The following is a 22,097-nucleotide window of genomic DNA, read 5'->3' on the forward strand; positions in this document are numbered from 1 at the left end:
CAAATGTTTTCTTTACAAGTTCGTCGAAAGACGGTGATGAAATACGCGAAGACATCTGTAGGTGGTCCTCTTCCGTGGATTTGGATGAGAGAAATGGCGTTTTGTGGAAGCCAGGAAGCGCTTGAGGGGACACGGTTTTTTTTTTCCTTCTTCTTCTTCTTTTCTCCCTCTCTGTCATGATAGTGATCGTCACGTGGTCCCTGGGGGAGGGTGGGGTGGAGGAGGGAGGGAGGTGACTGGTAGCCTCCGAAATATCTGATTAATGGAGGCCGAGATAACGTCAGAATTAGGGGTAACTGATCCGGTGAGATTTAAAAGGGATGGCAGAAGCTGATATGATTTTATCAGATGTGGCACCTTTGGTCGACCAAAATTATTTAGTTAGTTATTTATTTATTATTATACTAGTTTTAGTATTTGTTGCTGTTGTGTTGCTATATTTCTCAATGAACTTCAGTATGCGGTGTTGATGTACTGTCACTCATTCGTTTGTACGACATAAGCTCATAAAGTGAAAATGGACCTGTGTATAATTTAACTAATAAATTGTTATTGAGAACGATATATCCATGGGAAATTATATCACGTGTGGGTCTTAAGCTTAGCAATATCATGTTTGCATTTTATATACAAGAAGTTATCAAATATAATCAGAATACCATTCATCGTATTCCAACCGCAGAAATAAAGAGATATTTCACCTTTTTGTCTTAAGCATTTCTTAATAAAAAAAAATTGTTCACCTCAGAAATGCTTCTTTATTCGCCATCCGTAGCGGCCAATCGTGATGTCTTTTATGCTCAATTATAACAACAATTCGCGCTATCCAACTGCCAAATTGCATTCCTTAATGATCATTTCGAGTCCGGGGTGTTCATAGTATACCAAGTCGCGATTTTAATCAGCGGTTGGGCAAACGGGACTGACGGAGTAATCAAACCACTCATTGAGGTTCGTAAGATGCTCCACTCTGGCAAATCAGTTATCACTCGCGGAGCTTAACGCACAAAAAGCAGGTGATTAGTATCAATTGGCTTCTAGATCTCATGGAGGCAGGTTAGATAACGAAAACCGCACCGGACTTCGTAGTATTTCAGAAGTTCAGATGCGAAATGAAGCGTCATCCCACCTACCTTGCTGGTACCCCTTCCACGTTGAGTTGCTCTCTCTCTCTCTCTCTCTCTCTCTCTCTCTCTCTCTCTCTCTCTCTCTCTCTCTCTTTTGTCTTACTCTTGAAATCATGTTGAAAGGTTCCGTCTGGTTACGTAACAGCCTACCTCTGTAAATTCATCCTCTGTCCTTACTGAATTTTTTTTATCGAAACAAAAGCATAGACAATACCTATTGATAGTAACTATATTCTTAATGATAAATGGATAAGAAGTCCATAAGAATTACACTAATCGGTTAACCGATAAGAAAATAGTATACTAGACTAGTAGCATCAGTAAGAACACTCGTCAGATTGCCAGCAAAAGTTTCCCATATTCTCCTTTTTTCTGCATATTTACCAATATTATACCCCTAAGGGGGTTGGGGGATTACCTTCATTGTACGTCATGCGGTACACTGTAGGTATTACTTAAGGTTCTTTACAGCGCCCCTTCGGCCCCTAGCTGCAACCCCTTTTCAATCCTTTTAGTGTACTTCCGTTCATAGTCTCTTTCTTCCATCTTACTTTCCACCCTCGCCTGACAGTTGATTTATAGTGCAACTATAAGTCAACTGTCAAATCTTTCTACTATCAATTTCCCTTTCTGCGCTGAATGACCTCATAGGTCCTAGCGCCTGTACTTTGTTGTCCTAAGTTCTGTAATCTGTTTCATTCCATTCTTACTGTAGCATGACTTTTGATAGCTGTAGGTTTACCATATCGATCTCCAGGCTTCTTCGTTGATGTAACACCGAGGCAGAGGTTTATTACGAAGCTAAAACTGACGCTCTCTGACCTGATAAGGGAAAGTGTGTTTAATAAGGCTACCAAGTGTGCCTGTGACATCAAGAATTATGGCAAAATTTAAATGATTTTCTGTTACTTACATTCATTATCTAGTGCATCCTGTACTTAAAGTTGTTTTGTACATATGTAGTTCATCCTGTACTTGAAGTTGTTTCGCACATATTATTATCTAAATAAAGTTATTTCGTATTTAGTGCGTCCTGTACTTAAAGTTATTTCCCACATATTATTATCTTGTGCATCTATACTTATAGTTGTTTCGCACATATCATTATCTAGTGCATTCTACACTTAAGGTTGTTTTGTACATGTCATTATCTAATGCAGCCTGTACTTAAAGTTGTTTCATGCATATGATTATCTAGTGCATTCTGTACTTAGAGATGTTTACTATATATCATTATTTAGTGCATCCTGTACTTAAAGTTGTTTCATGCATATCATTATCTAGTGCATCCTGCACCTAAGGTTGTTTCACACATATTATCTAGTGCATTCGCACTTAATGTTGTTTCGCACATATCATTATCTAGTTCATCCTTCACTTAAGGTTGTTTTGTACATATCATTATCTAGTGCATCCTATGTTGTCAGTGTATCCTGACTGAATGTTAATAAATCATTTAGAGAAAACTTTAGTAAAGGAAAAATGTTCCTTTGTCTTGGCACCGTACTATAAATGATAACAATTGAGGTATAATGTATAATAAATGACGCTAATTATCACCTATGGGATGATTTAACTGATTTTTAACTTCTACATATAGTGTCCCCATACCGTCATAAACAATAGTAATAAGTGGCTGCCATAAATAGTGGTGAGTTATATATCTTTTGAAAGACAGTTTTGTCAGTTGTGCTTGGTGTTAATGTTTTCCTACAACTTCAGCTCGTTGTTGCTTTGAATTAAAACTAAATTTAGATTGACATTTCAAAGAAATGTATTAAAGCAGGTTCTCATATGCAGTAAATATAAAGCAGTAGGCAGCCAGTTATCATAGTTTTAAATGGTGTAACAGGATCATAAATATTTTATTTTTGGCATATATTTGCTTTTAGCCAAGTACGGAAATATTTGTTCTCGGCCAGCTTCATTTCATCATTTTGCCCTTTTGCTTTGTTATTTTGCTTAATTTTGTCCATTCAGTAATAAATTCAAACTATTCAGCCCTAAAATTACGCCAAATAAGATCTCTACTATGAAAGCTAACTTTACACAGACCGACCAAAGAGAAATATTGCTATATTGAAATGTGGTCAGGGAAAGATAGCTGCACCCCACTCAGGATGGTACCTGCCGAAAAACAAATTAATTACTGGCCACAGATTTCATTTTGTATAAGTGGGTATCCCTCAAAGCGCATTTTGTATAAGTGGGTATCCCTCAGCATGCAGAGTGCACAAATGTATTTTGGATTTTATGTATAAGTGGGTATCCCTCAGCAAATTACAAGAGTGCAAACTGTATCGTGATTTTGTATAAGTGGGTATCCCTCAGCAAATTGCAAGAGTGCAAACTGTATTTTGATTTTATGTATCAGTGGGTATCCCTCAGCAAATTGCAAGAGTGCAAACTGTATTTTGATTTTATACATGCCTTCTTCAACAAGAACTAAAGTAAGACTGGATAATGATCCTTGTGTCAGGAGGCTGCAATGTGCCTTGCCCGCTTTGTAGAATCTCAAATGATCTCTGACTTGGAAGTTTATATTTGTTCTTAAGATGCATTTGCGACAGCGAACACCTCTGATTAAGTCAGAAATGCCCTCTGGAGGCGGTGCCGCATACTTGACGAAGAACTGTCAACGAAATGCATGATGGGCAATGTTCATCATCTTTTTCATCATAGTTATTATCAGAATTAAAAGAAACCAATATACCAGATTAATCCCAGGGCTTCTTTTAGACTGAAGTATTCATCCCTCCGTATTGTGACGTAATTTAATTAACTATTTATAGTTCCAGCCATCTGACTACATCCCTCCCGCACAATGATCTAAATAGAAACTTGTTCCACTTCTGTACCAATAAAGACGTCTAAAACGGTTTCAAGGCTGTGAATACAGGTGCGATTTGAGAATAGCTACGATTGAAGCTGTCTCTTTTGTACTGCCTAACATTGACGTGATTGCTCTCTCTCTCTCTCTCTCTCTCTCTCTCTCTCTCTCTCTCTCTCTCTCTCTCGGTGCATGAATACCTGATATCTAGCCAAAATGCCACTTTTTAAAATGATATCCACAAAAAACACACTAAGTTATACGAACACACGCAAACTCTCGCTGGTAGCCCGAGATGAGATCACCCAGACCAAAGCGTTGCCTACCGCCCGTCTTAATTACTATATTTCAAAATATTTCAAAATCTGTCCAAATGCAGACCTGGTGTTGCCCTGGGCTTAATTTGGCTCTCGACGGTAAATCTCATAAAGGAATTTATGAGAAGACTGACAGCAAAATATAAAACGTCTGTTGGGCCTCCCATTCATACCGATTATTAAAATGCACCTGTGACATTTAGATATGTCGATTTAGAATGGTCCTTGAATATATACGCTAGAGCCGCTCCATATTGATTTCTGTTTTTGCAGTTTTCATCACAAGAGCTGTTTTTCCTGAGAGCAGATGTTGTTAAATTATTACTAATACACACACACACACACACCACACACACACACATACACACACACACACACACACACACCATCACACACATATATATATATATATATATATATATATATAATATATATATTATTCATATAGTGTATATTTATATATGTGTGTGTATGTATGCATGTATATGTATTGTATTTATGTATGTACGTAAGTATTCATATTCCGAGGGTATATAATTTTATGTATATACTTATCGTTCGGAATTAAGAGACGTTGCATTAGCTGACATATTAAAAATCTTCTCAGTTTTCCTATATACTAGTTCGGAAAGGAGAGCCATAAAAACTAATGCATTAACTGGATCTTCTTGAGTTTAAGTTAACACCAGAAGGGACATAGGTATAAGGAAACAAGAAAATTCCTACCTCAAAGTATATTATATACTCGTGTGTACATACATACACAACGTATATATATATTATATAATATATATATTATATATATATATATATATATATATATATATATATATTATATGTATATATATATATGATATAAATGTTCGTCTGTTCAACATCTTAAATCTCCGAAAGTTCTTCACTGATTGCTTTTAAATTTTGACACAACTTTTGCATTCGAATATGCGCGTGTTTTTATGATGGGGTTTCATCCTACCTCCCCCCTCCCCGAAGGGGATGGGGGTGAGAAGGGATTTCCTGAAACGGAGTGGTTCTGCCCGTGAAACGGGGCTGCCCGTAGACTTAGTTACTTTACACATTTATCATGCATAATTTCTGTATACGTATGACTTATCATTCGGAAAAGAATACTATAGCTCCCCACCCAAAGAAACAACGCCACCCGCCTCTTGCTTCCGGGATACTGAGGACTGTGTATTTCAATTTTCAACACCTCTTCCACCACAGTTACTTGGCACATTTTTTGGGGGGGAGGAAGGGCTCCACCCACCCTTCCTTCTCGTAGAAGTTCAGTCTCTTGTGCTTCATTCCCACCACGTGACGCAACCACCTCGTGGAACTCTTTTCACCAGTGCTGCGTGTGTTTCCATATCTTTGTTTTGCTTCCAAAATTTACCAAATCTTTTTACCAATTTTTCTTTTTTTTTCATTCTTTTTTGCTTGACTATGTTTTCCGTAAACACCTAATGTCAACCATGGTTAATAGTTCCTCGTTGGACGAGTGGATTTCGCGCTCGGCTACCAGTCTGGTGGTTCGAAGTTTGATTCTCGGCTCGGCCAACGCAGAACCAAAGGAATTTATTTCTGGTGATAGAAATTTATTTCTCGATGTAATGTGGTTCGGATCCCACAATAAGCTGTAGGTACCGTTGCTAGGTAACCAACTGGTTCCTAGCTACGTAAAAATATCTAATCCTTCGGGCCAGCCCTAGGAGAGCTGTTAATCAGCTCAGTGGTCTGATAAAACTAAGATATACTTAACTTTTAACCATGGTTAATAGAGTACACCGGGCCAGTCCGTTCCGGCGTTACTGATCATCTTTGTGACGTAGTCTGGATGCGTGGAAGCTTTCCATAGAAGAAAACAAGGAAAACAAGGGTCACTATGGCAAGTCTGTCCATACACATTCTCTCGCTTTCTCTCTCTTTCTCCTCCAGGTACTGTTGAGCTAAAGAATATGAATAACTCGGCTCATCCAGTAGGCCCACCCGTGTTAATCCGGGCTAGGTTTGTCTTCCAACGTAAAGATCTGCGTTAAGAGAGGCTCCTTGTTCCTCACTCTGCTAAGGTCAAAGACTGACTGATGACTTTTCTTGATCTTAACTTCAACCGAAAGCAGCCAGAGATTGTCATTATTTTGGTCAGAGGCTGCTAACCGAGTACTAGTCTATTAATAACTCATTTTCTTTTATTCACATTTGAGAGCCACAGTTCACTTTCAAGAATTGACTTCATTCCTTTCATACATCACTAGACGCGAAAACAGATGAAAGTTGTTTATAAATAAAGTTATCAAATTAACGTGGACAGAACAGGATAACGCTCAAAGAACATAATATCGCATCAAATCCGGATGAGGGGTTGGCCAGATTTCTGTAAACTACGGGCAGTGGATGGTTTATTACAATGGTATGTTCCATGTTCCATATTGCATTGTTTTATTATTATCAGTTGATTATAAACCTATGTCTTTATATCATTTGTGTGTGTATATATTATATATATATATATATATATATATATATATATATATATATATATATATATATAGATATATATATATATAGACACCAAGGTGCAGATAAGTTAAGACCAATGGATGCAGGTGATGACTTAGGAAAAAGGCCAATATCTACAGAAAAATTAAAAAATAAAAAGTCGGAATAGAGGAAAATGTAGATATTGGCCTGTTTCCTTAAGTCAACAACTGATTATATATATATATATATATATATATATATATATATATATATATATATATATATATATATATATATATATATGACTGGTAAAAATGATCGGTTACTACAGAATTATATCTGATAAAAGGAGCCCATAAAAACACCAAAATATAGAGAGAAAATACTATATTTCAGAGACTGCTGTCTTTCTCTTCAGGTAGATGAATGAGAAAAGTTACAGAAAAAGTGGTTCTTTATACCAAGAGATCCATCCACAGTTAAGCCAATTTAGGTCACTCCCACCGATAATCCTTCTTTAATCCTCTTAAGTGTTGGTTGAAGAAAAACTTTATCAATGACATCTGAATCCCATGTGCCCTTTTAGATGTTCATTACACCCGTCTCTGTTTAATCAAGGCCGATTCTATCATCTGACTCTTGTTGCAGCAGTTGCTGCTATAAATTGTATGTGACAAATTCCAGTTTATTCTGTAGTTATGTCCATTTATATGATTGAAAATAGCAGAGTTCTGTTGTCCATACCTAACTGACTGTTCATGTTGTATTAATCTCTGGGAAGTGATTTTCCTGTAAAACCGACGTAAGATTAGTCATAGCCCAGACATGGGATTTCGTAAATGCTTGTGTCCTTGTGAGATGTCTTTTGTTGGACAATAATCAGGGATTTGGCTAAGGTATATGAACAAGTAAATGCAAAAGGATTAAGGTATCCTGACCATATCCCTGAGAAAGCAATTCTCAAAGCAAACCAGAGAGACACCCAACAATAAAATAAAATTCCACACCTGGACAGAATTAAGATGGTGACCCAGACTCTCGGAAAATCTAATCCTTTTGCTTTTACTTGCCCAAATACCTTAGCCAAATCCCTGATTAATGTCCAACAAAAGACATTCCCTGAGGACACAAGCGTTTACAAAATCCCATGCCTAGGCTGTGACCAATATTACATCAGTTTTACAGGAAAATCACTTCCCCATAGATTAATACAACATAAACGGTCAGTTAGGTATGGACAACAGAACTCAGCCATTTTCAACCATGTAAATGAAATCACAGAATTAACTGGAATTTGGCACATATAATTTATAGCAGCAACTTTCAGTACAAGAGTCAGATAACAGAATCAGCCTTGATTAGACAGACTTGCAGTGAACATCTCAAAGGGCATATGGGATTCAGATGTCATTGATAAAGTTTTCCTTCAACCAACACTTAAGAGGATTAAAGAAAGATTATCAATGGGAGTGACCTAAATTGGCTTAACTGTGGATGGATCTCTTGGTATAAAGAACCACTTTTTCTGTAACTTTTGTTATTCTCCTGAAGAGAAAGACAGCAGTCGCTGAAATATAGTATTTTCTCTCTATATTTTGGTGTTGTGTATATAATAATAATATATATATATATATAATATTATATTATATATATATACTATATGTATATAGATATATATATATTGTATATATAGATATATATATATATATATTTATATTATTAATAATATAATATATATATATACATATATATATATATATATATATATATATATATATACTATATATATATATATATATTTACGTATGAGCCCGGCCTTGAAAGATACGTAAACAGGAATAGTTGAGAACAAACAATAAATTACTTGAAACTTACCGTAAAAAGGATTTATAGTGATAATTTACTCTAGAGGAAAGTCGCCAGAAACTCAGCTAAATACTTTTTTACAGCTATTACAAGAGGCTCGTACTGGCCTGGAGAAAAGTAAATGCAACGCGGGTCCCCACATGGACTAATAATATCTTTCAAGTGAATGATAGCTGGCGCAGAATGAAAGTCACTAATAAAGCTGGTTTCGAAATTTTGCGGTAATGCAACACTTGCGGGCGGAGAGACTTGACACGTGGCTCAGGGAATCTGGAAAAGGATCCCAGATTACACAAGATAAAAGAAAAAATTACTTCTTGCTTATTAGGATATTTAGTTCTCTAACACTGGGGCAAGGAACTCTAATGTTTCACTGAGGTATGCACTGAAGACTTAGTCTTTAACAAGTCACAAGGGGGGAGCACGTGGCCCGATGAGGACAAACGGGCTTTTGATGTAGGAGGGATAAAAGTGAGACTTGAAAAATTAAATTAGCAAGAGTCGTTTGGTAGTAAAAGGTGCTGGTTGGAGTTTACACTTTTAGACGTACCTGGATGCCATGTTCAGTGGACCTTTGTGGAAAAATGCGGCGTCCGCTTGGTCTCAGGTCTGGCCGTCTGGGTCTTTTGACACGCCCGTACGCCGTTAGGCCTAAGTGTGGGAGGCTGGCTGGCTGGACATCTGTCCGAGGTCATGAAATGCAGTCGACTGAGAGAGATACTGGCTCTCACTTAATTACTTGGGGCTTCCATACACCGCCTCGGGCACTGCCCTGAAAGTGATAAACCAAACCAGCCAGCAAATTGGGAAGGAAAATAGGTCTTATTGTAGAAGTCCCTAAAATCCATCTCGAGGCCTAGCTACTCTTGTGACTTGCCTCTCTTACCATAAGCTTCCGTCAGACTGGAAATTCCTTACTAAGACGTGCTCTCTCCCAAAATCAGTTGCTTTAGGAGAAGGCATGGCTGCTTCTTTTATAACTAAAATTAAATAAAAAACTGCTGGGAAGCGAGGTGTTCAATAAACGTAGAAATATATATATATATATATATATATATAATATATATATATATATATATATATATATATATATATATGTATATACTTATATATATATATAGTATAGATATATATAATATATATATATATGAATAATTATCACATCGAACCGTGATCCATTTATATATCAATTCAAGCTACAAATGTCCTTTAATATCTAAATTCACTACCTCCCAAATGATATATTTTCATATATGTACCGAAGGGGAATTTTTTAATTGATAATAATTTCGTCCCCCCATGGGATCGAACCAACCGTCCAAGTGTACGGGGACGAAATCAGGACAGTCAGTGACGCTATCCAATCAGCCAATCTGTTGGCTGATTGGATAGCGTCACTGACTGTCCTGATTTCGTCCCCGTCCACTTGGACGGTGGTTCGATCCCATGGGGGGACGAAATTATTATCAATTAAAAAATTCCCCTTCGGTACATATATGAAAATATATCATTTGGGAGGTAAAGTGAATTTAGATATTAAAGGACATTTGTAGCTTGAATTGATATATATATATATATAATATATATATATATATATGTATGTATGTATATATGCAATAAGGAATAATTAAGACAATATATTTCAGACACCGTTGTGAGTGCAATTTGTATCTTTTCTTTCTGAGTGAGAGGACGCGACGGGCTGTTACATTTTTAGAATTTAGAGATCATCAATTTAGCTTCTCCATGGAAACAGTGCTCCTAAGTGATAAGACAGTTCAGCTTCGCAGATTGCTGGCGCATCTAGCTGGGGTGGCGCAATGCGAAAGTCGCTGCCTAAGCAGATCAGGCGCATGTCCTGTTTCTATGCACGGGCAGATGCAGATATGCTTCCTGAATCTGGTTTGGGGCTGTTTCTTGGGTGTGAACAATGTGTGTTAGATTCATGCGTGCGTGCAAGCTTCTTCCCTACATAATGAGGAAGTAAGTTAGCCAAGATAGGAGATCGCTACAGAGTCGGCAAAGGGCCAAGATGGGAGATCGTACAGTCGGGAAAGGGCCAAGATGGCCCCTTTAACTGTATTTTTGGTGAAGTGTGTGAAATCTGTGTTGAATGGGTAAGCATACTTATTCTTTGGCCAAAAGTGTGGTTTGACTGTATTTTAAATATTTGTTTCAAAGTTGTTCTATTTTATTTGACCTTTTTATATTGTTTTTTAATCTTTTCCTATCGTATGTTCTCCTGTCTTCTTATAGGCGGTTCTGAGACAAAAGGGAACTGATCTGGTATTTGGAAATGGGAACTTGACTGATGTTCCGTGGTGTTACTATGTAAACTGTGCTATGATTTTTCTAGTTTTATGACTGAACTAATGTTGGTTATTGTAGAAGAAGGATGGAGTGGGCTATCTGAGTTCAACCTTTCATTTAATAATTTTGTTAAGAACCTGAGTTATTTAGTTTATGCTTTGCTCTTAAATAAGTTCATGAGTCTGATTATTGCCTTAGGAGAAGAGAGAGAGAGAGAAGTGTTGTCGAGGAGAGAGAGGGGGATTGGGAGAGAAAGAGAAAATGGATGTTAGCCAGTGACCCTTGCTGCAGGACCAAGCTACCAAACCCTTTTAAGATTACTGAGGTTGGAACCTCGTTAATAGAAGTGGTGGCAGCAGTGTAGGGACCATTATTACGCCTTTTGTGAGATTAATGACAGCATAAAGAGGCTGTTTTGAGAGAGACTGATTGTGAAAATTGAGTTAGGTGACAGTTGATAGGAATTAGTGAGACATTGATTTGGTACTGAGTAGAGAAATTTAATTAGGGTCAGCATTTTTGCCACCGTGAGACGCCTTCAAGGATGTCTCACTCAGTTGATATGTGAGTGTGTGTGTTTACTGAAGTGGTCACTGCTCGGGTGCTAGGTCGTTTTTGCACATGCAAGTATGTGTGTATTAGCATGTTTTTACGTGCGCACAAATCGGCAATATGGTGTTCTTTCATTGGCGGCATGAGTGTTACATTTTTTTTCCCCTTGTGTGTTTTTTCTTTCTAACTTTGTGTGTGAATCATTTTTGGAGCAGAACGTGATGAGTTTTTTTTATCTTGGCACGTATTTAAAGGCGACACATTTTTTTCTTTTTTTTAATTCATACATATGCATATTAAGTTTTCATACATGCGGCTCAGTTCTCGAGGTGCTTAGATTGTCTTGGAGACAGTGTCTCTCATGCATACGCACTCAGCGCATTTTCTGCTGAGCAATCCAAGGGGTAGTGCCTAAGGGAGGGTGAATTTTTTTTCTTTTCACCAGGGTTGAGGGGGTGAGTCCTTTTCTTTTTTCTCTTTTTTCTCTTGTTTCCTCCATTTGGCCTTGAAAAGAAAAGTTCAATGTCATGTTCTTGAAATCAGCTGATAGCCACTGAGAGATGATGTGATATGCCCGTAGGGTTTCTTTTAGAACGATTTTTGCTCTTTCTTTGGCGTAAAGAGATATGAATATGAAATGAATATGGTGCAAGTTTTCCTTGCGTTTTGGAGAATGCCTTAAACTGTTTTAGAGATTTTTTATGATTTGGAGATCAGATTTTGATCGCACCCATGATGTTCCTAGAGGGCAAAGGGATCGGCGAAAATTTTGGAAGGCCGGTCAACAAAAGAGTGCAGATGATTAGTACGCCCCAGAGCTCAGAGCCCATGGCCTATAGTTTACACAGCGGTAGAGGACATGATTAGAACTAAGGATACGGAGATTATTTTTAAAAGGGGATGTGTTTGGTGATGCTAATGGGGATGTGTTTGGTGATGCTAATGGTGATGTGTTTGGTGATGCTAATGGTGATGATACTGGGGAGTGGTAATATTAAAGCCCATACTGGTGATACAGGAGATATTTACGGGGATTCTATTGGAGTTCAAGGTGGTAATAATTTTGGTGAAAGTGCCAATGATTTATGGATGATGATACTGGTACTAATATTGGTGTTATTTCTGATACTAACAATGGGGTGCTTGTAATGAGAACTAAGGGTGGTGATGTTTATGGGTTGTGGAAAAGGGAGGTTCTAACCACAAATATAAAGGTGTTTTATCGTAGGATTTTGTGTTAATGCCCTGTTCAAAAGACTATAGTAAAAGTCAAATTCAGGGAAGTGAGAAAAACCTACCGGTCTTGTTTTTGCCCAGGCGCTTTTTTTTTGGGGGGTGGTTTTCTGTGATAGCCCTAGAGTTTTCCTTTTTTTATGGGTTCAGTAGATAATTGCTTGAAGTCTACGTAAGTCACAAATGTTACAGGTGTCACGGGAACAGTCACAGTGCCATTGGTTTTTCTTTTCCCCTTTTGTTTTGACGTTAGCCATCGCTGACGAAAGTTTTTTTTTTTTTCTTTTTTTATCATGAGCGAATTCGAATTTATTTTTCTCTCCGAACAGTTTGTCAAGATTTTTTAATATCTCAGTTCGTGACTTAGAATCATTGTTCGGGAATGCGTTCATAATTTCAGCCATCTTGATGCTGCAAAGAGATTTAGAGAATTTTTGCATTTTTTAATGTCTACATAATGGCACTACATTTTTTTCTCGGATATTTAGTTCCAGAAATTGTTAGCCTCTTGCACAATACCCTTGTTGTGTTTGTGGCAAGTTTTGCCAGAGATAGGAAACTCTATAAGTTTCTGGTGGCCTGTGCCGGAAGTGAATATGGGGAAGCCTTGGTTTAGACACTTCGGGTTTGTGATTTTTGTCGTAATGAGTTATGGCACACTGAGTGATTTTTTTTCCTAGAACTTTTCTTGGCATTTTATTTTTTTTTTTTTTTTTTTTTTTTTTTCCCTTGCTCAGCAGTTAAGCTAAACAGAGAGTTTAGCAGGTTTCTGACGGTAACATTGAGCTCCTTAGAGATGTTGACTATGGCATTCCACGGAGATGTACTATGTAAGGGGTTGCTTTCCGATCGTTTTTGATTGATGAGATAGTTTTTGCAATAGCAAATTCCGTAACAGTATATACTGTATTTTTGGGGAAAATGTTGGATTATATAAATGTTTTTTTTCCTCTCTTATGTGCATTTTGTAATGGGGAAAGTTCACTTATTATTGTTGCTATTATTTTTTTTCTTCTTTTCACACGAGATTTCGTAATTGGGGTTAAGCTTTATATAGCATTTCTATTTTAGACAGGAAATATAATTTATAGTGTATGTGTGTTAGATAGAAGGGGTGTTCGACATTAAATGTCATGGAGGTTAATTTATATAAACAGTAAAAGGGTTCTTACTGATTTTGTGAGTTAATGAAATATCAGAGCTTGAGAGAAACATTTTTATTGATAATTTCCTGGGGGGTTTTGTTACGTCTTTTTTTGCAGGGCTCATTTTTTTCATTTTATACATGTAGGTAATGGTGAGTTTAAATGTGACGACAGGAGTCCGTAGAGGTTTTGTGATTTCTCATTTTGCTAGTTTGGGGTGGTTTGTGCTAATTTATGTATTGGGGTTGGCGAGTCCTTTTTGTATTATTGGAGAACTTAATATTTTCTTTACGGGGTTATAATAGTAATTTATGGTTTAGCGATCTTATGAAGTTCCTTCACAAGTTTTTGAGTTAGAAATTAGTTCAGTGGTTATATTAGTGGTGTTAATTGGAAAACGTTCAGTTAGTATTTCTTAGATTTTGAGGTCATTATTTGACAGATGTATGTCTAGGGTTAATTCTTCTTTAATCCCCTACGCCAGCAAGACATCCTTCAACTACTACAGAGATGTATGTTGCCGATATGCGAGAGAATCTACGAGTCTACGAGGTTTTACAGTGCTTTTGGACTACGGAAGTCGTCAGTTGTCTTCCACTGGGAGATGTTTTACCTTTCTACAGCGTGTTTCATGAGTTTGTGCAGCTGCAGATCATACACATACACACACACACACACACACACACACCAACGGGAGTATCGAAAATTCAAGATGAGAAAATGTCTCTACAGTCAATTGTTATTATAGCCCGGATACAGGCTATTCAAATTTATTTAATATGATAGACATTGTACCGCCAAGACATGCAGTTATTTTTATATTCTTTGTGTTTTTTGACCCGGCCAATGTGTTTTTTTTTTTTTTTTTTTTTTGTACATGTAAGCTGTTTTGTGTGAGCTATGGCTAGGCAGGTGCTAGTTTTTTTTTGGTGGCCGAGCATCTGCAATAAGGAATAATTAAGACAATATATTTAAGACACCGTTGTAAATGCGATTTGTATCTTTTCTTTCTGAGTGAGAGGACGCAACGGGCTGTGACATTTTTAGAATTTAGAGATCATCAATTTAGCTTCTCCATGGAAACAGTGCTCCTGGGGTGGCGCGATGCCGAAAGTCGCTGCCTAAGCAGATCAGACCACATCCTGTATCTATGCACGGGCGGATGCAGATATGCTTCCTGAATCTGGTTTGGGGCTGTTTCTTGGGCGTGAACAATGTGTGTGAGCTTCTTCCCTACATAATGAGAAAGTAAGTTAGCCAAGATGGGAGATCGCTACAGAGTCGGCAAAGGGCCAAGATGGCCCCTTTTACTGTATTTTTGCTGAAATGCGTGAAATCTGTGTTGAATGGGTAAGCATACATATTCTTTGGCCAAAAGTGTGGTTTGACTGTATTTTGAATATTTGTTTCGAAGATGTTCTATTTTATTTGACCTTTTTATTTTGTTTTTTAATCTTTTGCTTATCGATATGTTCTCCTGTCTTCTTATAGGTGGTTCTGAGACAAAAGGGAACTGATCTGGTATTTGGAAATGGGAACTTAAATGATGTTCCGTGGTGTTACTATGTAAACTGTGCTATGACTTCTCTAGTTTTATGACTGAACTAATGTTGGTTATTGTAGAAGAGGGATGGAGTGGGCTATCTGAGTTCAACCTTTCATTTAATCATTTTGTTAAGAACCTGAGTTATTTAGTTTATGCTTTGCTCTTAAATAAATGTCTTTTTGTAGTTCACGAGTCTGATTTAATTGCCTTAGGTAAGAGAGAGAGAGAGCGAGAAGTATTGTCTAGAGAGAGAAAACGGATTTTATCCAGTGGCCATGCTGCACGACCAAGCTACCAAACCCTTTTAAGATTACCGAGGTTGGAGCCTCGGTAATAATATATATATAGATATATATATATATATATATATAATATATAATATATATATATATGTGAGTGTGTGTGTGTATATATATATATATATATATATATATATAATATAATGATGTGAGTGTGTGTGTGTGTGTGGTGTGTTATATATATATATATATATAATACACATATATATATATGTATATATATATATATATAGTAGTATAATGTGTATATATACAGATATATTTATAAATACTTATGTACATACACGTATCCCTTATTCATTTTTTTTCTCTCTAGACCATTCCTTAACATTTGTGACAACACGAACAGTCAAGCCCTTCCGGTATTTTCTCTCATCTACTATTTGCTTTATTGATGTTTTATTTTCTTAGATGTTGTTACGCCAGTCTTAGTAGCCATATATCAGTCAATTTCGTTTAGAAAAAAAAACAATACGGACATTTCAAGTGTTTCCTGTCATCTACCAAACAAATCCCTACGGTAGTTTTGTTTCCGTATCGCTATGATACATGAATCTGCAGCCATTTACCTCATTATTATCCGTGACAAGTGAGAGCATTAAGAAAAGAAAATGTAATTCTCTAACAGGAAACGTCAGAAGTTGCTGCGTACTGTGCTCACATATAAAGGTTTATCGGCACTCATTAGTATACAGAGAGAGAGAGAGAGAGAGAGTCCTAACTGCCGGCATTCCATATGCATGTTTTGTTGCAGTTTGTTAAGTGCGTTGTACAGAACGTTAGGAATATATCTGAATGTATTTTCGGAAATGCCGTATCCCATGTGGATTTCTCTCTCTCTCTCTCTCTCTCATGGAAATTGTAGATATTGTTATGAAATCACTCTTCAGTATTGTAACATTTTAATTTAAGTGCATTTTTTATCTTGAAATATAAATAAGATGTAATTTACCATTTCATAAACAAGCTCTTGATTTATTTATAGTAAATTTATGACATCAAATGATGATTATATATTTATAATAAATTTATGACATCAAATGGTAATGCCACTCCATCAAGTTATATCTCGTCAGCAATCGTCCTTCTGCAATGATTTCCCTCTTAATTTTTCGCCATGGACAGCCAAAGACATTTCTTTCATTTACTTAATTGTGAAAAGAAAGTATCTGCGGATACATGAAGGCCACCTCTGTTCATTACGTCTATCCAACATTTACCATTCGTAACAATAACGGACCTTTGTTTTTCTAATCCAGGATATTATACCTCAAAGTCTCTTCCTCCTTCGGTTACAGAACTGAGTGTAGAACTTGCAGGTGTTTTATTCACTTTGCCTGCTTCAGTTACTTCAAGAATCTCATCACCTTCTTCATCCATCCAAGAGTCTTGATTCAGTTCGGTCTCTCTTAAACTGAGACTCGTGAGACAAATTTCTAAAGCAATTTGGCGTTCTTTGTCAGCCATGTTCCCTTGTGTAGACGAACTCTCAGACACTAGTGCTTTAACATTTTTCACTTAACTGGGCTACTTCTTTCCCTGGCAAATCTGCCCTCTCATTTGCCTAATACAAGCAAATAAATGCTCCAGACTATTATGATTAAACCTCCTTGTAAGGATATCATCATCAAATTCATGAGACGTCTTAAGCATCTCAAACAGACTTATACGAGAATAGCAAGACAGAATTATCCATTTTAGAAATTGATAGAGATGTTTCTTTTCTGGGAATCCATTGGCACGACTACTGTTGACATGATATCAATCATTTAGTTCATAAGACTTACTTCGTACTCCAAATTTACGACAAAAGCACATCGAGTAGCTTTGTCGCCTTTCATAGATGAAGAATTATTCATAATATGAAACCATTCATCCACTAACGAAATGAACTGAAATGTTTTCCATTCATTATTCCTTAGCGCCTCAGTGGCGTGGTTGGTTTGGTGTTTGCTTCTCACCTCGGTGGTCGCGGGTTCGATTCTCGGCTATTCCATTGAGGAGTGAGAGATGTGTATTTCTGGTGATAGAAGTTCACTCTCGACGTGGTTCGGGAGTCACGTAAAGCCGTTGGTCCCGTTGCTGAATAACCACTGGTTCCATGTAACGTAAAAACACCATACAAACAAACATTCATTATTCCTGAAAAGACTTTTCACCTAGAAAATAAAGAACATTGTAACCTCAGCTTCTTGATAGCAACTGTGCAACATATTTAACAGGCTGCCGTTCTGACCCCTGGACGTGTAAGTGAGTGACTTATTTTGTAAGCCAGTCCATACTCTGCTTTAGATCTCATTACTATTTCAGTTAACTGATGATCTGAAATTCTATCCCCATTTGAGTAAATAAGGAGTATCTGTAAAAAGAAATATTTGCCTGCAGATGGATTCTGGATAGGAGTTTTCTTACTAAAAGGATCAATCACAAATTTTTTCCACAACCGAAGATTGCAGGGCCCTAAATCATACACTATTGTCACCCCTACCTGTATGTTCCACTTCCTTTATCAAATCAGTTATGTTTTCATGCATATTTGATGGGTCAAAGTAAAACTAAATGGGTTTTTTGCAATTTCCCTGTTAGCCCCCGTAGCATTACTATTTGCCCTCTCATCTCATGTGTGGTGTGTATAATCTATCAGTACAATTGTCATAACAGAACAAATCACAGCATTTTCAATCCCCATTTTATCAGCTCGACAACATGTTTGTTTCTAGCGTTCCCGGAAATTATTGTCTTTTGAACCTTTTGTTTCCGTTCATGTATTAGAACATTCGAAAACTAAACAGTTGTTGGGCATTTTCGTAGGAAATACAAGTGAACAATGAAAAGAAAACAAACAGTATCCAGTAGGTGGACAGGTGGACGCAGTCTGTGGCTATTTTACTGAATTAGTGTATACAAGCTTTGATATGGTTTGTCTGACGTCACTAACCGTGACCTTCAAATTATTATCGGTGATAAGGTCAGTTAGCGACACTCTAGGAAACTTTAGGTTTGGCCTTTTTCATGGTTGCATTTCTCATACTCGGTGGCCTCGACCCCAGCCTCCCTATACAGTATCCGCTCCACAGCCTTTTTTATATTTTGATTTATGATATTTTCCGTGTTTTGTTTGTGCCTTCAAGTTCATCCATAGGGGACTGGTACTACAACTTACTTCAAGTGGTCTCATGACTATCAGGTGTAGTTTATTTACCCCCTTTATTTGAATTTCTCTGAAGCAGATGAAATAGAAAACGGTCTCGTAACGTCCGTCTTTTTCATGGGTAACTTATATGATACCAGAAGAATGGCGGGAAAGCATATTGATACCTATATTTAAAGGTACAAAGGTGATGTCCAGGAATGCAGTAATTATAGAGGTATAAAACTAATGTCTCACACGTTGAAGATTTTGGAAAGAATAATAGATAGCAGGCTGAGAGAGGAAGTTAGAATAGGGAAGGAACAGTTAAGATTTATGAAGGAAAGCGGCACAACGGATGGAATATTTTGCATAAGGCAGCTAATGGAGAAATTCAGAGAAAAACAACGAGACCTGCATTTGGTATTCATAGACCTTGAAAAGGCCTATGACAGAGTGCCAAGGCAAGAAATATGGAGATGTTTGAGGAAGAAGATGGTGCCGGAAAAGTATGTCAGAATTATTCAAGAGATGTACAGGAATGTGATACTAGAGTGGAGGAGTAGTGTTGGAGAGACGGATGGATTTGAGATAGGAGTGGGACTACACCAGGGGTCAGCACTTAGCCCATTCATCTTCAACATCGTGATGGATGTAATGACCAGGGATGTTAGAGAAGCAGTGCAATGGTGCATTTTATACGCTGATGACATTGTGTTTGTGTTCAGAGGGGAAGGAGGAGTTGGAGGGGAGGTTGGAGAGGTGGAGAGCAGCACTTGAGGAGAGAGAATGAGAATAAGCAGATCAAAAACCGAATATATGTGTTCTAGTATTACTGAGGATGGTGGAAGTAGCATAAGATTGGATGGGAAGAAAAAATAAAGAAAGTACAGAAGTTCAAGTACTTTAGGGTCCGTATTAGAGGATAGTGGAAGCATGGACCAAGAGGTGAGACACCGAATTACGTCCAGGATGGAATAACGAGGGCGCATCAGGGGTACTCTGTGACAAGAAGGTCCCTCTTAAATTGAAAGGAAAGTTCCATAGGACGGTGGTCAGAACCAGCAATGTTATATGGAACAGAAAAACAGGAATATGAGGAAAACAGAGGAGAAGAAGATGGATGTAGCAGAAATGAGAATGTTGAGATTGATCGGGCGTAACAAGGGAAGATAGGATTAGAAATGAGTATATAAGAGGATCGCCACAAAAGGTAGCTGAAATATCGAAGAAAATACAGGAAGGAAGGCTTCGATGGATAATGGACACCTATTACGAAGGGAGGAACATCATGTTGGAAGACATACGATGGAAATGGAAGTGCGGTGAGGGGTAGAAGGAAGAAGGAAGACCAAGAAAGAGATGGCGTGATTGTGTAAGGGAAGATATGGAATTGAAAGGTATAAATGAGAACGAGGCACAAGACAGAAATCGATGGAGACGACTCATTCGCAATGGCGACCCCAAATATAAAAATGGGTTTTAAGCTAGGAAGAAGAACTTATATGATAGGTCTGAATTCCGTGAGGGCAAGAAGACACAAGAAAGTGTGCATTTCTCCCATGTTTTTTTTTTCTTTGTTTGTTTTTTCTTAAATTTATGATGATTTTCTAATCATTCATTTTTTACTCACATTTGAAAGATAGTTCACTTTCAAGAATTGACTTCATTCCTTTCATACGTTACTAAACGCGAAAACAGATGAAAGTTGTTTATAAATGAATTGATAAAATTAATCTCACTGTAAAAATGAATTGAATATTATGCCACTAGGGACTGAACTGGATAACATTTAAAGAACATAATATCGCATCAAATCCGGACGATTGGTTACCCAGAATTCTGTGAACTACAGACAATGGATGCTTTATTGCAATTTTTGTCCCATGTTCCATGTTCCATATTGCATTGTTTTTTTTTTTAGTATCAGTTTGATTATAAACTTATGTTTTTTATATCAATATCTATATAATATATTATATATATATCTATATATATATATATATATATATATATATATAATATAGATGCACTGGTAAAAATGTTCCTGTAACAACAGAATTCCACTAATAATAAAAGGAGCCCATAAAAACACCAAAATGTAGAGAGAAAAGTACTATATTTCAGAGACTGCTGTCTCTCTCTCTTCAGGTATATGAATGAGAAAAGTTTACAGAAAAGGTGGTATTTATACCAAGAGATTCGTCCACAAGTAAGCCAATTTAGGTCACCCGCTGATAATCTTCCTTTAATCTTCTTAAGCGTTGGTTGAATGAACACTGCGTCGACGATATCTGATATCCAATTCCCTTTTGAGATGTTCATTAACTGCCTTCTTCTCTTTATTAAGGGCCGATTCCATCATTTGACTCTTGTACCGGCAGTTGCTGCTATAAATTACACGTGATTACATATTCCAGTTTATTCTATGGTTATGTTTTCATTTATATGGTTGAAAATAGCCGAGTTCTGTTGTCCATACCTAACTGACCGTTTGTGTTGTATTAATCTCTGGGGAAGTGATTTACCTGTAAATCCGATGTAAGATTGGTCACAGTCCTGGCATGGGATCTCATATACCCCAGAGTCTTTGGTAGATGTCTTTTGTTGGACGTTAATCAGGGATTTGGCTAAGGTATTGGGTAGGTAAAATGCAAAAGGGTTGGATTTCCCAAGGGTGTGAGTTACTCTCTTAATCGTCTCCAGGTGGGGAATTTTTATTTTATTGTTGGGTGTGTCTCTGGTCTTGTCTTAGGGGGTCGGTAGAAAATTACGTTGCTTTTTGAATTGCTTTCTCAATTATATGGTCAGGATACTTTAAAGATGAAAGTTGCTTGCGAATTAGTTCAAATTCTTTTTCCAGGAAATCTGGGGAACAAATTCGTAAGGCTCTTAAGAATAGGTTGCTAGCTCACCTATCTTGATAGTATAGTCATGATAGCTAAAGTAGTGAATATATGAAAGTGAGAACGTTGGTTTTCTGTATATGGTAAATTTGTATTCTGTCGTGTCTCTGATTATTAAAACATCAAGAAAAGGAATTTTGTTGTCTGTTTCCCATTCAGCTTTAAATTTGATGCTGGGCACTAATGCGTTTAATTTTGAGAGGAATTCATTAAAATTACCCCACTTATTATCCCAAAATGTTAGTATGTCATCCACGTATCTCATCCACAGCATGTTTTGGGTTTTATTGCATTTATTACTGTAGTTTCAAAGTATTCCATGTACAGATGGCTAAAATAGGACTTAAAGGACTAC

Source organism: Macrobrachium nipponense, chromosome 30 (assembly GCF_015104395.2).
Source record: "Macrobrachium nipponense isolate FS-2020 chromosome 30, ASM1510439v2, whole genome shotgun sequence".
Taxonomy (NCBI): Eukaryota; Metazoa; Arthropoda; class Malacostraca; order Decapoda; family Palaemonidae; genus Macrobrachium; species Macrobrachium nipponense.